At 39.3% G+C, this 15,052-nt stretch overlaps 1 long non-coding RNA gene across 1 annotated transcript in view; it reads right to left on the reverse strand.

The window, feature by feature from the left end:
* Positions 1-15,052, reverse strand: part of LOC133069569 (uncharacterized) — an 88,392-nt gene that overhangs the window by 22,237 nt on the left and 51,103 nt on the right. The window contains exon 3 of the long non-coding RNA XR_009695900.1: positions 12,311-12,484. This is a non-coding gene — a long non-coding RNA (uncharacterized LOC133069569). The remainder of the gene's footprint in view (positions 1-12,310; positions 12,485-15,052) is intronic.

Here is a 15,052-nt window from a genome sequence, read left to right on the forward strand (position 1 = left end):
TCAGCATTTAAGACATACATGTATTGATTGATTGGAGAAGGAAATGGCAACCCACTCCAGTATTCTTGCCTGGAGAATCCCAGGGACAGAGGAGCTTGGTGGGCTGCTGTCTATGGGGTTGCACACAGCTGGACATGACTGAAGTGACTTAGCAGCAGCAGCAGTTCTGACTGATGGATAAGTGAATGGAAGAATTAAGCAGAAGAAAAATGCTTTAAATAAAAATTTGAAACAGGTGTATGTGAAATTTCCACTTTTAGGGAGGTCTTTATTTTTATTTTTTAAAATTAAAGTGTAATTTGTGTACAATGTTGTGTTAATTTCTGCTGTATAGAAAAAGTGTTCCATTTATACATATATATATATATATATATATATATTTATATATATACTTTTTCAGATTCTCTTCCAATATAGGTTATTACAAGATATGTGAATGTGGTTCACTGTATTATACAATAGGACCTTGTTGTTTATCTATTGTCTATATGATAGTATGTATATTTTAATCCTAAACTTCTGATTTATTCCTTCCCTTCCTTTCCCCTTTGGTAACTATTAGTTTGTCTTCTATGTCTGTGAGTCTGTTTCTTTTGTGTAAATAAATTCATCTGTATCTTTTTTTTTATAGATTCCACATACTTAGTGATATCAGGTGATATTTGTTTTTCTCTAACTTACTTCACTTAGTAAGATCAACTGTTTAAGTTTCTCTTAACCTATAACTCAGGACAGAACTCTGGGAAAATATTAATGTATTCCATTCAAGTGGGTGACAGTGGTTTTATGTCACAAAGGCCACATTTTAATGTATTAATGAAAGCTCATTTTACCAAGTAAGATAATCTGAACCAGCTTATACAGGAAATTCTACTAAGTAGTTATGTGAATACAAGTGTGATATTTATAAGGACCTGAAAAACCTCTGACGATTTGTTTCTCAACCAGAAGGTTCTAATTTTAAACTCTCTCATAAAGGTGTGAGCAAAACCTCCTCTCTCTCCAAGATGCTTCACTGTACCTACTTCCATAAAACATTTTGTGAAAGGAGTGACAATGTCCTTCTGGCTCGTTATTGTATCCCCCACATCTAATACTCTACATGGCAAGTATTGGTGTGTTCAATAAATATTTGTTGAGTTAACAACATGTAAACACAGAGATTTTTTTCTCCAATAAACATTGGGCCCATCATTGATGAAAGCAGTGTTCACGAGGTAACTTTTAGAAAAGTATAACTCCTAAATGACATTTAACTGAAGTTATACAATTAAATACATATTATTTCTGCTTATATTAATATTTTTAAAAAGATAATAAAAGTTGTTTCATGATGGTACCTAAGATTATTTAGTTTTTGGTATGGTCCCTGGAGACAGTGGATAGATATTCACAGTGACGATGATTTTCAAGGATACTTCTGCTCCTGTACTGAGCAAGCAGAAAGTTCTCTTGAAAGTCAGTAAGACTTGGGTCATTCTTGCCCCACAGCTCCTAGTGGCTCTATATGGTCAGGAATTCTCTTCCTGTACATATCTGCATGGCCGAAGTGTTTATTGTCTCTGAGTCTTAGCTACAAACCATGTGATTCTAGACGATGTGCTTCTAATCATCTCACTGAAGTCATGAGTCTTTTCAGGAAAACTTAGATTCCATTTTGAAGGAATATAATTTGAAACAAGGCTAGAGTAAAAAAATAAACCCACATCAGCTTGGAAATGATAAGCAGGTAATTCAGTCTGAAGACCTCGTAGGTAAATTTGAAAGCCTATGTTCACTTTGCAGGATTTCACACCTTTTCAGTGAAAGGAAAGTAGGTGCAGCAACATGATGATTTTCTAATCTACTTAACATCCATTGATTATTGAATATCTTGATTTTTATGTATTCTGTGTTATGGAGTGACAGATTAGTGTCACTTCAAAATTACTGTCACTTCTCCTTTCTTTCTTATAAATTAGAAATGGATTCTATTTCATATTCCCACAATCATATATTCTTAGTAAAGTATCTTCTAAGAGCAATGCTTCAGTGCTATTTTAAGGCAGGTATATGAAAGTAAATAAAGAACATCATTTCAGTAGGTAAAATTGAAAATGGGAAATACAGAGATATTTGCCAAAAAACAAATATTTAATAGAAAAAAAATTTTTTTTTTCTTATTTTCTGGTTGTGCTAGGGATATTAGGAAAATGGAAGAAATTTGCAAAAGATCTTGTGGAGAATAAACCTTGTTGACCTGTTAAGTAAATCTAAATTTTAAAAAGAAATTACATCTATCCCAAAGGATAAATTTTACTTTGCAAAGATATATGGTTTGAGCAGCAAGCTGCGCTAGAGCAGCAAGCTGCCGAGAGGAGATACCCAAGTCCAACGTCAGGAGTGGCGGCCGGTGAGTAGATATCCCACGCCCAAGGTAAGGAACAGTGACTACTTTGCTGGAGCAGCCATGAAGAGATACCCCCCATCCAAAGTAAGAGAAATCCAGCAAGATAGTAGGTGCTGAGAGAGGGCATCAGAGGGCAGATAGACTGAAACCACAATCATAGAAAACTAGCCAATCTGATCATATGGACCACAGTCTTGTCTAACTCAATGAAACTAAGCCATGCCGTGTATGGGGCCACCCAAGACAGACGGGTCATGGTGGAGAGGTCTGACAAAATGTGGTCCACTGGAGAAGGGAATGGCAAACCACTTCAGTATTCTTGCCTTGAGAACAGTATGAAAAGTATGAACAGTATGAAAAGGCAAAAAGATAGGACACTGAAAGATGAACTCCCCAGGTTGGTAGGTGCCCAATATGCTACTGGAGATCAGTGGAGAAGTAACTCCAGAAAGAATGAAGGGATGGAGAAAAGCAAAAACAACACCCATTTGTGAATGTGACTGGCGATAGGAGCAAGGTCTGATGCTGTAAAGAGAAATATTGCATAGGAACCTGGAATGTTAGGTCCATGAATCAAGGCAAATTGGAAATGGTCAAACAGGAGATGGCAAGAGTGAACATCAACATTCTAGGAATTAGCAAACTAAAATGGACTGGAATGGGTGAATTTAACTCAGATGAACATTACATCTACTACTGTGGACAGGAATCACTTAGAAAAATGGAGTAGCCAAAGTAAGCCAGAAAGATAAAGACCAATACAATATACTAACCCATATACATGGAATTTAAAAAGATAGTAACGATAACCCTATATGCAAAACAGAAAAAGAGACACAGATGTACAGAACAGACTTTTAAACTCTGTGGGAGAAGGCGAGGGTGGAATGTTCTGAGAGAATAGCATTGAAACAAGTATACTATCAAGGGTGAAACAGATCACCAGCCCAGGTTGGATGCGTGAGACAAGTGCTCGGCGCTGGTGCACTGGGAAGACCCAGAGGGATGGGATGGGGAGGGAAGTGGGAGGGGGGGTTGGGATGGGGACTACATGTAAATCCATGGCTGATTCATGTCAATGTACGGCAAAAACCACTAAAATATTGTAAAGTAATTAGCCTCCAACTAATAAAAATAAATTTAAAAAATTTTTAAAAAGAAAAAAGAAAAATGGAGTAGCCATCATCGTCAACAAAAGAGTCCAAAATGCAGTACTTGGATGCAATCTCAAAAACGGCAGAATGATCTCTGTTCATTTCCAAGGCAAACCATTCAATATCACAGTACCGAGTCTATGCCCTGATCACTAATGCTGAAGAAGCTGAAGTTGAACGGTTCTATGGAGACCTACCAGACCTTTTAGAACTAACACCCAAAAAATATGTCCTTTTCATTATAGGGGACTGGAATGCAAAAGTAGGAAGTCAAGAAACACCTGGAGTAACAGGAAAATTTGGCCTTGGAGTACGGAATGAAGCAGGGCAAAGGCTAATAGAGTTTTACCAAGAGAACTCACTGGTCATACCAAACACCCTCTTCCATCAACACAAGAGAAGACTCTACACATGAACATCACCAGATGGCCAACACCGAAATTAGATTGATTGTATTCTTTGCAGTCAAAAATGGAGAAGCTCTATACAGTCAGCAAAAACAAGACCGGGAGCTGACAGTGGCTCAGATCATGAACTCCTTATTGCAAAATTCAGACTGAAATTGAAGAAAGTGGGGGAAACCACAAGACCATTCAGTTATGACCTAAATCAAATCCCTTATGATTATACAGTGGAAGTGAGAAATAGATTTAAGGGATTAGATCTAATATACAGAGTGCCTGATGAACTATGGCTGGAGGTTCGTGACATTGTACAGGAGACAGGGATCAAGACCATCCCCCAAAAAAAGAAATGCCAAAAAGCAAAATGGCTGTCTGAGGAGGCCTTACAAATAGCTGTGAAAAGAAGAGAAGCAAAAAACAAAGGAGAAAAAGGAAAGATATACCCATTTGAATGTAGAGTTTGAAAGAATAGCCAGGAGAGCTAAGAAAGCCTTCCTCAGTGATCAGTGCAAAGAAATAGAGGAAAATAATAGAATGGGAAAGACAAGCGATCTTTTCAAGAAAATTAGAGATACCAAGGGAACATTTCATGCAAAGATGGGCTCAATAAAGGACAAAAATGGTATGGACCTGACAAAGCAGAAGATATTAAGAAGAGGTGGCAAGAATACACAGAAGAACTGTACAAAAAAGATCTTCACGACCCAGGTAATCATGATGGTGTGAGCACTCACCTAGAGCCAGACATCCTGGAATGTAAAGTCAAGTGGGTCTTAGGAAGCATCACTACAAACAAAGCTAGTGGAGGTGATGGAATTCCAGTTGAGCTATTTCAAATCCTAAAAGATGCTGCTGTGAAAGTGCTGCACTCAATATGCCAGCAAATTTGGAAAACACAGCAGTGGTCACAGGACTGGAAAAAGTCAGTTTTCATTCCAATCCCAAAGAAAGACAATGCCAAAGAACATTCAAACTACCACACAATTTCACTCATCTCACACGCTAGAAAAGTAATGCTCAGGATTCTCCAAGCCAGACTTCAACAGTACATGAACCATGAACTTCCAGATGTTTAAGCTGGTTTTAGAAAAGGCAGAGGAACCAGAGATCAAATTGCCAACATCTGCTGGATCATTGAAAAAGCAAGAGAGTTCCAGAAAAACATCTATTTCTGCTTTATTGACTATGCCAAAGCCTTTGACTGTGTGGATCACAATAAACTGTGGAAAATTCTGAAACAGATAGGAGTACCAGACCACCTGACCTGCCTCTTGAGAAACCTGTATACAGGTCAGGAAGCAACAGTTAGAACTGGACATGGAACAACAGACTGGTTCCAAATAGGAAAGGGAGTACTTCAAGGCTGTATATTTTCACCCTGCTCATTTAACTTCTATTCAGAGTACATCATGAGAAACGCTGGGCTGGATAAAGCACAAGCTGGAATCAAGATTGCCTGGAGAATTATCAGTTACCTCAGCTATGCAGATGATACCACCCTCATGGCAGAAAGCAAAGTAGAACTAAAGAGCCTCTTAATGAAAGTGAAAGAGAGTGAAAAAGTTGGCTTAAACCTCAACATTCAGAAAACTAAGATCATGGCATCTGGTCCCATCATTTCATAGCAAATAGATGGGGAAACAGTGGAAACAGTGGCTGGCTTTATTTTGGGGGACTCCAAAATCATTGCAGATGGTGACTGCAGCCATGAAATTAAAAGACGCTTACTCTTTGAAAGGAAAGTTATGACCAACCTAGACAGCATATTAAAAAGCAGAGACGTTACTTTGCCAACAAAGGTCCATCTAGTCAAGGCTATGGTTTTTCCAGTAGTCATGTATGGATGTGGGAATTGGACTATAAAGAAAGCTGAGCACTGAAGACTTGATTCTTTTGAATTATCATGTTGGAGAATACTCTTGAGAGTCCCTTGGACTGCAAGGAGATGCAACCAGTCCATCCTAAAGGAGATCCGTCCTGGTGTTCATTGGAAGGACTGATATTGAAGCTGAAACTTCAATACTTTGGCCACCTGATGACAAGAACTGACTCATTTGAAAAGACCCTGATATTGGGATAGGTTGAAGGCAGGAGGAGAAGGGGACAACATAGGATGAGATGGTTGGATGGCATCACCGACTCAATGGACATGAGTTTGGGTAAACTCCAGAAGTTGGTGATGTACAGGGAGGCCTGGCATGTTGCAGTCCATGGGGTCGCAAAGAGTCGGACATGACTGAGTGACTAAACTGAACTGAACTGAAGCAGAACATTATAGTTTTGTTTAATTTCTCCATATATTCCTTTGTTATCATTCTATTTTCAATCAAAGTATGAGAACAGTTGGTTGTTTTTTTTTTACAATAATCAAACTCCTGTTGTGATTTTGTTGTTGTTGTTCAGCGGTCTAACCCAGGTTATGTATGGTAAACCTGTTCCCAAGCAGACATGTGGCACATGATAGTTTTAGAGGGAAAGATTTAATGCTGGGAATTGGGAGAGGAGATGTTTCAATATAATCTAATTTAATTTTGACCTGAAAGATCATTTTCAGCAGCTTTGGTCTGAGAACTATAGCTTGTATTTTAGTTAGGCCAGTGATTTGTTGCTGGTGTTTTACCCAGAGTGAGATTTGCAGAGGATTAGTGAGGTCATGGGCTTCCCAGGTGGCACAGTGATAAAGAATCTGCCTACCAATGTAGGAGATGAAAGAGATGTGGATTCAGTCCCTGGGTGGGGAAGATCTCCTGGAGTAGGAAATGGTAACCCACTCCAGTATTCTTGCCTGGGAAATCCCATGGACAGAGAAGCCTAGCAGACTACAGTCTATGTGGTTACAGAAAGTCAGACACAACTGGGCACACATGCACAGTGAGGTTGTAGGAGTTTTATTTTTTACTTTATTGCATAGACTACATAGGCTTGAGACAAAAGAAAAGCTTTCCACTGGACTTTGCAGGGACTTTGCAGGGGGATGGTCATTTATTAGCTTTTTTTTGAAGTGAAATTTTGTTCATTGTAACAGTATTATTGTCACAAATCAAATAGGAATCTCCCAGGAGCCCTTTATTTGTTTGTTTCAGAATATTACTCTATTTTAAGCTTATAGAAAAAATGTGACTTCAGTGTCCCAATCTTCCAATATCTGACCATATAGTTCTTCCAGAGGCAGATAAATGTTAGAATCAGATTTGTATCAGGTTCCATATTTTTTTTTTTCTCACTTTCTTCTCTGACTTTGGAAGGACAGCTGCCAAGGTTGGTTTGAGACCTTTTATGACTTTTCTTACTAACTGTTTCAACTATTTTAGCATTGACTTTTGTCCTTCTCCAGGGAATAGAGATGCTACTAGTGACAGAGAAAGAAATTGAACATCAAGGAGCAAGAGAAGGAAACTAGAGAGAAGCAATATCAGTGAATTTTAAGACAAAAGAGAATGGAAATTCCCATTGGGTATTTTCACACAGAACCAGGTTATAAAAGCAGATTTTAAAAGTTTTATTGTTTTATTTTATTTTTTTGGTCTGTAAGCATAAAAAGAGCTAAAGAGATGGAGGGTCACAAAATCTTACTTGAAAGAGTTCTAATAATCTTGTTAGGCTGAGTTTAAATTGTTGTAGAATGTCCTTTTCTTTTTACTTCTTCTACTTATAGATACATTTCTAAGTTCTTTTCTGAGCATCTGTGTTTCACCTGAAAGCCCAAACTAGATAACTGAACAGATGGCCAATTCTTTTATTGCTAAAACATTAGTCCTTCTCCCATACCTCTCCAAATATGTATGCCCAAATTTAGGCCTATTCACATAAAAGAACCATGCTTATAAAGTGATCATCATGAGTCTTGTGAGCATGATTTATTTTTATCATGACAGTTATCACTATTTGGTATGGTCTTATTTGTTTATCATTTGTGTCCTCCCATTAGATGGTAAAGCTTTTAAAAATATATATTGATTTATTTGGTTGCACTGGGTCTTAGCTGTGGCATGTAGGATGCCTGAACATTCTAGTTCCCTAAACATGGGTCAGCCCCAGGTCTCCTGCATTGGGAGTGCAAAGTCTTAGCCACTGGACCACCAGGGAAATCCTGATTTGTAGGGAAGGGAACCATAAAGTAGAGAGCTGCACAAAAAGAGAGCTCTGAAGATTGCAAATGTCCCCCTCAAGTTGCATACTCACCAGTACTGACATTATAATCTACATAGGAAATACAATGGATTCTACGAAAATTATTAGAACTAATATGTCAGTTTAGCAAATTTACAGATTAACATACAAGATCAACACACAAGCATCAAGTGTATTCCTATATACTAGCAGCAACTAGAAACTGATACTTAAAATGAGAAAATATATCATCATACCCCATCATACCCCAAATGAGATTTATGCTAGGCATGCAAAGCCATCTCAATATTCCTCAGTTAATATATATGACATCAAAAGTACACATGAAAAAGCAAAAATCAAGAAGTGGAACTACATCAAACTAAAGCATTTCTGCATGGCATAGGAAACAATTATCAGAATTAAAAAAAAAAAAAAGCAACCTACATAATTGAACAGTAAAGAATCTGCCTGCAATGCAGGAGATCTGGGTTTGATCCTGGGTTGGGAGGATCCTCTATAAAAGGGAATGACTACCCACTCCAGTGTTCTTGCCTGGAGAATACTATGGACAGAGGACAGTCTGCCTGAAAGACTACAGTCCATGGTTGCAACATGACTGAGCAACTAACATACACACATAATGGGAGAAGATATTTGAAAACCATGTATCTATTAAGGGTTTAATACCTAAAATATATAAGAAACTCATACAACTTAATAGCAATCCATGAATTGATAACCTAATTATAAAATAGGCAAATGACCTCAATAGATATTTTTGCAAAGAATACATACAAATAGCCAAATGGGTACATGAAAATATGTTCAATATTACTGGTTATCAGAGAAATGCAAATCAAAACCATGGTGAGATATCTCTTTATACCTATTAGGATGGGTATTATCCAAAAGATAAGGTAACAAGGATTGGCAAGCATTTGAAGAAAACAGAACCCTTGCATAATTCCCAGGTAACTCAGCTGGTAAAGAATCCACCTGCAATTCAAGAGACCCCGGTTCGATTCCTGGGTGAGGAAGTTCCCCTGCAGAAGGGATAGGCTACCCACTCCAATATTCTTAGGCTTCCCTGGTGGTTCAGATGGTAAAGAATCCTCCTGCAATATGGGCAACCTGGGTTCAATCCCCTGGTTGGAAAGATACCCTGGAGGAGGGCATGGCTACCCACTCCAGCATTCTTGCCTGGAGAATCCCCATGGACAGAAGAGCCTGGCAGACTACAATCTGAGGGGTCACAAAGAGTCAGACATGACTGAGCGACTAAGAACATACCATTAATGAGAACATAAATTTGTATCGACATTATGGAAAACAGTATGGGCACTCCTCAAAAAATTAAAAATAGAACTACATGAGATAGCAATCCCATGTAAAGATAAATGGATTTTTTTAAACTTAATACACCCATACAAATGGAATATTATTATTCAGCCATTAAAAAGAAGGAAATTTCACCAGTTGCAACAACATAGAATGGATCTAGAGGACATTTACGCTAAGTGAACTAAGCTAGATACAGAAAGACAATCACTACATCATCTCATTTATATGTGGAAGAAAAAAAAAGAGAGAAAAGTGAAACCTTTAGCACCAGAGAGAAGAATGCAGATTGAGAGGGGTAGAGGATGAGGAAAATGGAGAGGTGTTGATCCAAAGGTTCACTATCAAGGGAACGAAAAGATGAGCCACAGATTGGGAGAAAATATTTGCGAAACACATGTGTGATAAAGGACTGCTGTACAAAATATACAAAGAATAAGTATACAATACTTATAAGTCAACAATAAGAAAATTAACAATCCAATTAAAAAATGGGCAAAAGATCTTCTTACCAAAGAAGATATACAGAGGTAAAATTAGCATAGGAAAAGATACTCCACATCTTATGTTACTAGGGAATTTCAAACTAAAGCAACAGTGAAATAACTTGGCACACATATCAGAACAGAGAAAATCCGGAACACTGACAACACCAAATGCTGGTGAGGATATGGAGAAAAAGGAACTCTTGGGACTCCCCAAGGCAGTTCAGTGATTAAGACTGCACTTCCAATGCAGGGGGCATGGGCTTGATCCCTGATCTTAGCGCTAAGATCCCACATGCCACAGCATGCAGTCAAGAAATTAAAATTTAAAAAAAAAAAGAGAGAGAAACTCTCATTCATTGCTAGTAGGGATGCAAAATGGTACAACCACTTTGGAAAAAGTTTGGTAGTTTCTTACAAAAGTAAACATTCTTACAGTCAGTCAGTTCAGTCACTCAGTCATGTCTGAATCTTTGTGACCCCATGAACCGCAGCACACCAGGCTTCTCTGTTCATCAGCAACTCCCGGAGCTTACTCTAACTCAAGTCCATTGAGTCGGTGATACCATCCAACCATCTCATCCTCTGTCGTTGCCTTCTCCTCCTGCCTTCAATCTTTCCCAGCATCAGGGTTTTTTCCAATGAGTCATTTCTTCACATCAGGTAGCCAAAGTATTGGAGATTCGGCTTCAGCATCAGTCCTTGCGATGAATAATCAGGGCCGATTTCCTTTAGGATGGACTGATTGGATCTCCTTGCAGCCCAAGGGACTCTCAAGAGTCTTCTCCAACATCACAGTTCAAAAGCATCAATTCTTCAGTGCTCAGCTTTCTTTATAGTCCAACTCTCATGTCTATACATGACTACTGGAAAAACCATAGCTTTGACTAGACGGACCTTTGTGGGTAAAGTAATGTCTCTGTTTTTTAATATGCTGTCTAGGTTGGTCATAACTTTCCTTCCAAGGACCAAGTGTCTTTTAATTTCATGGCTGCAATCACCATCTGCAGTGATTTTGGAGCCCCCCAAAATAAAGTCAGCCACTGTTTCCACTGTTTCCCCATTTATTTGCCATGAAGTGATGGGACCAGATGCCATGATCTTAGTTTTCTGAAGGTTGAGTTTTAAGCCAACTTTTTCACTCTTCTCTTTCACTTTCATTAAGATGCTCTTTAGTTCTTCTTTGCTTTCTGCCATGAGGGTGGTATCATCTGCATATCTGAGGTTATTGATATTTCTCCCAGCAATCTTGATTCCAGCTTGTGCTTCATCCAGCCAGGTGTTTCTCATGATGTACTCTGCATAGAAGTTAAATGAGCAGGGTGTCAATATACAGCCTTGATGTACTCCTTTCCCTGTTTGGAACCAGTCTGTTGTTCCATGTCCAGTTCTCACTGTTGCTTCCTGACCTGCATATAGATTTCTCAGGAAGCAGGTCAGGTGGTCTGGTATTCCCATCTCTTAAAGAATTTTCCACAGTTTGTTTTGATCCACACAATCAAAGCTTTGGTGTAGTCAATGAAGCAGAAGTAGATGCTTTTCTGGAACTCTCTTACTTTTTCGATGATCCAGTGGATGTTGGCAATTTGATCTCTGGTTCCTCTGCCTTTTCTAAATCCAGCTTAAACATCTGGAAGTTCATGGTTCCTGTACTGTTGAAGCCTGGCTTGAAGAATTTTGAACATTACTTTGCTAGCATGTGAGATGAGTGCAATTGTGCGGTACTTTGAATATTATTTGGCATTTCCTTTTTTGGGGATTGGAATGAAAACTGAACTTTTCCAGTCCTGTGTCCACTGCTGAGTTTTCCAAATTTGCTGGCATATTGAGTGCAGCACTTTCACAGCATCATCTTTTAGGATTTGAAATAGCTCAACTGGAATTCCATCACCTTCACTAGCTTGAAGATGGCAGAGTAGAAGGACGTGCACTCATCTTCTCCTGTGATAACTCCAAAATTACAACTCACTGTTTAACAACTGTCGATAGGAGAATGTTGAATCCCACCAAAAAAAGATACCCGACGTCCAAAGGCAAAGGAGAAGCCCAGCAAGATGGTAGAAGGGGCTAAATCACATTTAGAATCAAACCCCATACCCGCCAGAGAGGCTCGGAGGGCTCAAACAAATCTTGTGCACACCAGGACCCAGAGACCCCACAGAGACTGAGCCAGAACTGTTTTTGAGTGTCTCCTGAGGAGGTATGGGTCAGCAGTGGACTGCTACAGGGCCAGGGGCTCTGGGTACGGTAGACCAGGGTATGGCATAAGCCCTCTTGGAGGAGGTCACAATTAACACCACCATAGAACTGCCAGAACTTACACAGGACTGGGGAAACAGACTCTGCGAGGGCACAAATAAAACATTTTGTGCACCGAGACCCAGGAGGAAGGAGCAGTGACCCCGCAAGAGACTGACCCAGACTTACCCATGAGTGTCCAGGAGTCTCCGGCAGAGGCATGGGTCGGCGGTGGCCTGCTGCAGGATTGGGGGCACTGAGTGTAGCAGTCCCTGCATGGGGCCTTTTGAAGGAGATCACCATTATCTTCAGTACCTCCACCACAGTTTGGCCTCAGGTCAAACAACAGGGAGGGAACACAGCCTTTAGCAGAAAACTGGATTAAAGATTTACTGAGCATGACCCCGCCCATCAGAACAAGACCCAGTTTCTCCCTCAGTCAGTCTCTCCCATCAGGAAGCTTTCATAAGCCTCTTAACCTTCTCCATCAGAGAGGGCAAACAGACTGAAAACCACAATCACAGAAAACTAACCAATCTGGTCACATGGACCACAGCCTTGTCTAACTCAGTGAAACTATGAGCCATGCCATATAGGGCCACCCAAGATGGACAGGTCACAGTGGAGAGCTCTGATAAAATGTGGTCCACTGGAGAAGGGAATGGCAAACCACTTCAGTATTCTTGCCTTGAGAAGCCCATGAACAGTATTCTTACAGTACAATCCAGCAATCACGCTGCCCGATATTTAACCTGTCAATGACAAACTGGCACTTGCCAAGGGCATTTGCCATCTGCCTCTGTGGAGATTGAATCGTGTGCTGTTGTAGCTGTTGACTTTGATAAGGCCTGAAGGAAGTTCAGGGTGGAGAATGAGGCACTCTGTGCTCCAAGCAAACTGATGAAGCAGGTCTTTAGGTAGTTAGATATTTTCAGAAACTGATTTCATGATCTCAATCCTTACATCTCCTCATATCTAGAAAAGCACTGATACCCTTCATGGCAACATCAGCTCCTAGCAGACTAGCAGAAACCTTTTGTAAAATAAGTGCTTGATTTCATGAACTCCCCCTTCACCAAAATCACATGTATTGACCTTCTCCCACTACCTCTTTGGAGCAGTTTCTCAGAGCTATCTGAGGTGCTGTTTCCCAGGCTGCAGTCCTCATTTTACCCCAAATAAAACTTAACTCACAACTCTCATGCTGTGCAACTTTTTTAGTCAACAACCAACAAAATCTGAAAACATGTCTACACAAAAACCTGCAGGAATGTTTATGGAAACTTTATTCATAATGTCAAAATTTGGAAGCAACTTAGTAAATGATTGGATAAATAAACTGTGGTGCATCCAGAAAATGGAATATGATTCAGGACTAAAAAGAAATAAGCTGTCAAGCCATGAAAAAATATGGAGGAAGTTTAAATGAATATTACTATGTATGGATGTGAGAGTTGGACTGTGAAGAAAGCTGAGAGCTGAAAAATTGATGCTTTTGAACTGTGGTGTTGGAGAAGACTCTTGAGAGTCCCTTGGACTGCAAGGAGATCCAGTCAGTCCATCCTAAAGGAGATCAGTCCTGGGTGTTCATTGGAAGGACTGACTCTGAAGCTAAGACTCCAATACTTTGGCCACCTCATGCGAAGAGCTGACTCATTGGAAAAGACCCTGATGCTGGGAGGGATTGGGGGCAGGAGGAGAAGGGGACAACAGAGGATGAGGTGGCTGAATGTCATCACTGAGTCAATGGACATGAGTTTGAGTAAACTCCGGGAGTTGGTGATGGACAGGGGGGCCTGGTGTGCTGTGATGCATGGGTCGCAAAGAGTCGGACACAACTGAGTGACTGAACTGAACTGAAGTGAAAAACCAATTTGAAAAGGCTACATACTGTATTATTCCAAATATATGAAGTTCTGGAAAAGGCAAAACTGTAGACAATAAAAAGATCAGTGTTTCCCAGGGGTTAGTGCAAAAGGAGGGATAAATAGGACAAACACAGGAGAATTTTAGGGTCGTGAAATTTTCTGTATGACACTACATGGGGTCACTACATATTTGCTGAAACCCATAGAACATACATCATCAAGAGTGAAGTCTGAACTAAACTATGGACTATGGATGATAATGTAGGTTCATCAGTTGTAACAAATGTACCCCTTTGGTGGCAGATGTTGAGAGTGGGAGAGAGTATGGGGCCAAGAGGTATACGGGGACTCCTTGTACTTCCTGCTCACTTTTACTGTGAACCTAAAATTGCTCTTTTAAATAGTCTATTTAAAAAAAGATAGAATCAAAAATCATGAAATACTGAACAAATTCCAAGAAATAGAATGTCTTGTACACTTAAAACACAAAACATTGCTGAGGGGAATTAAAGAAGACCTAAGTAAATGGAAAGATACACCACATGATAATGTGTAATATTCCATATTGTTAAGATTTCAGCTCTCCCAAATTAATTAATACTCCATTGCAGTCAACCAAAATCTCAGCACACTTTGTGTAGATATTGATAAACTAGCTCCTGAATTCATATAAGCAAAGAACCCATATTAGTCAAAATAATTTTTAGAAAGAACAAACGTGGAGGATTAACATTTTCTGATCTCAAGATTCCTTATAAAGCTACAATAAATCAAGATAGCACAGTACTGGAGTAAACACAAATAAATTAACGAAACAGCATTTAAAATCCAGGAATAGATTCACACGTATATAGACAACTGAATCTTGACAAAGTGTAAAGGAAATTAAGTGGACAAAAACAGCTTTTTTTTTTTAATAGTGCTGGAACAATTGGCTATCTAACAACAACAACGACAAAAAATTACAATCCATACCTCACCAAATACAAAAATTAACTCAAAGTAGATCACAAACCTAAGTTTAAAATTCAAAGCTATAAAATTTCTAGCAGAAAACAGGAGA

Source organism: Dama dama, chromosome 14 (genome assembly GCF_033118175.1).
Source record: "Dama dama isolate Ldn47 chromosome 14, ASM3311817v1, whole genome shotgun sequence".
Lineage (NCBI taxonomy): Eukaryota > Metazoa > Chordata > Mammalia > Artiodactyla > Cervidae > Dama > Dama dama.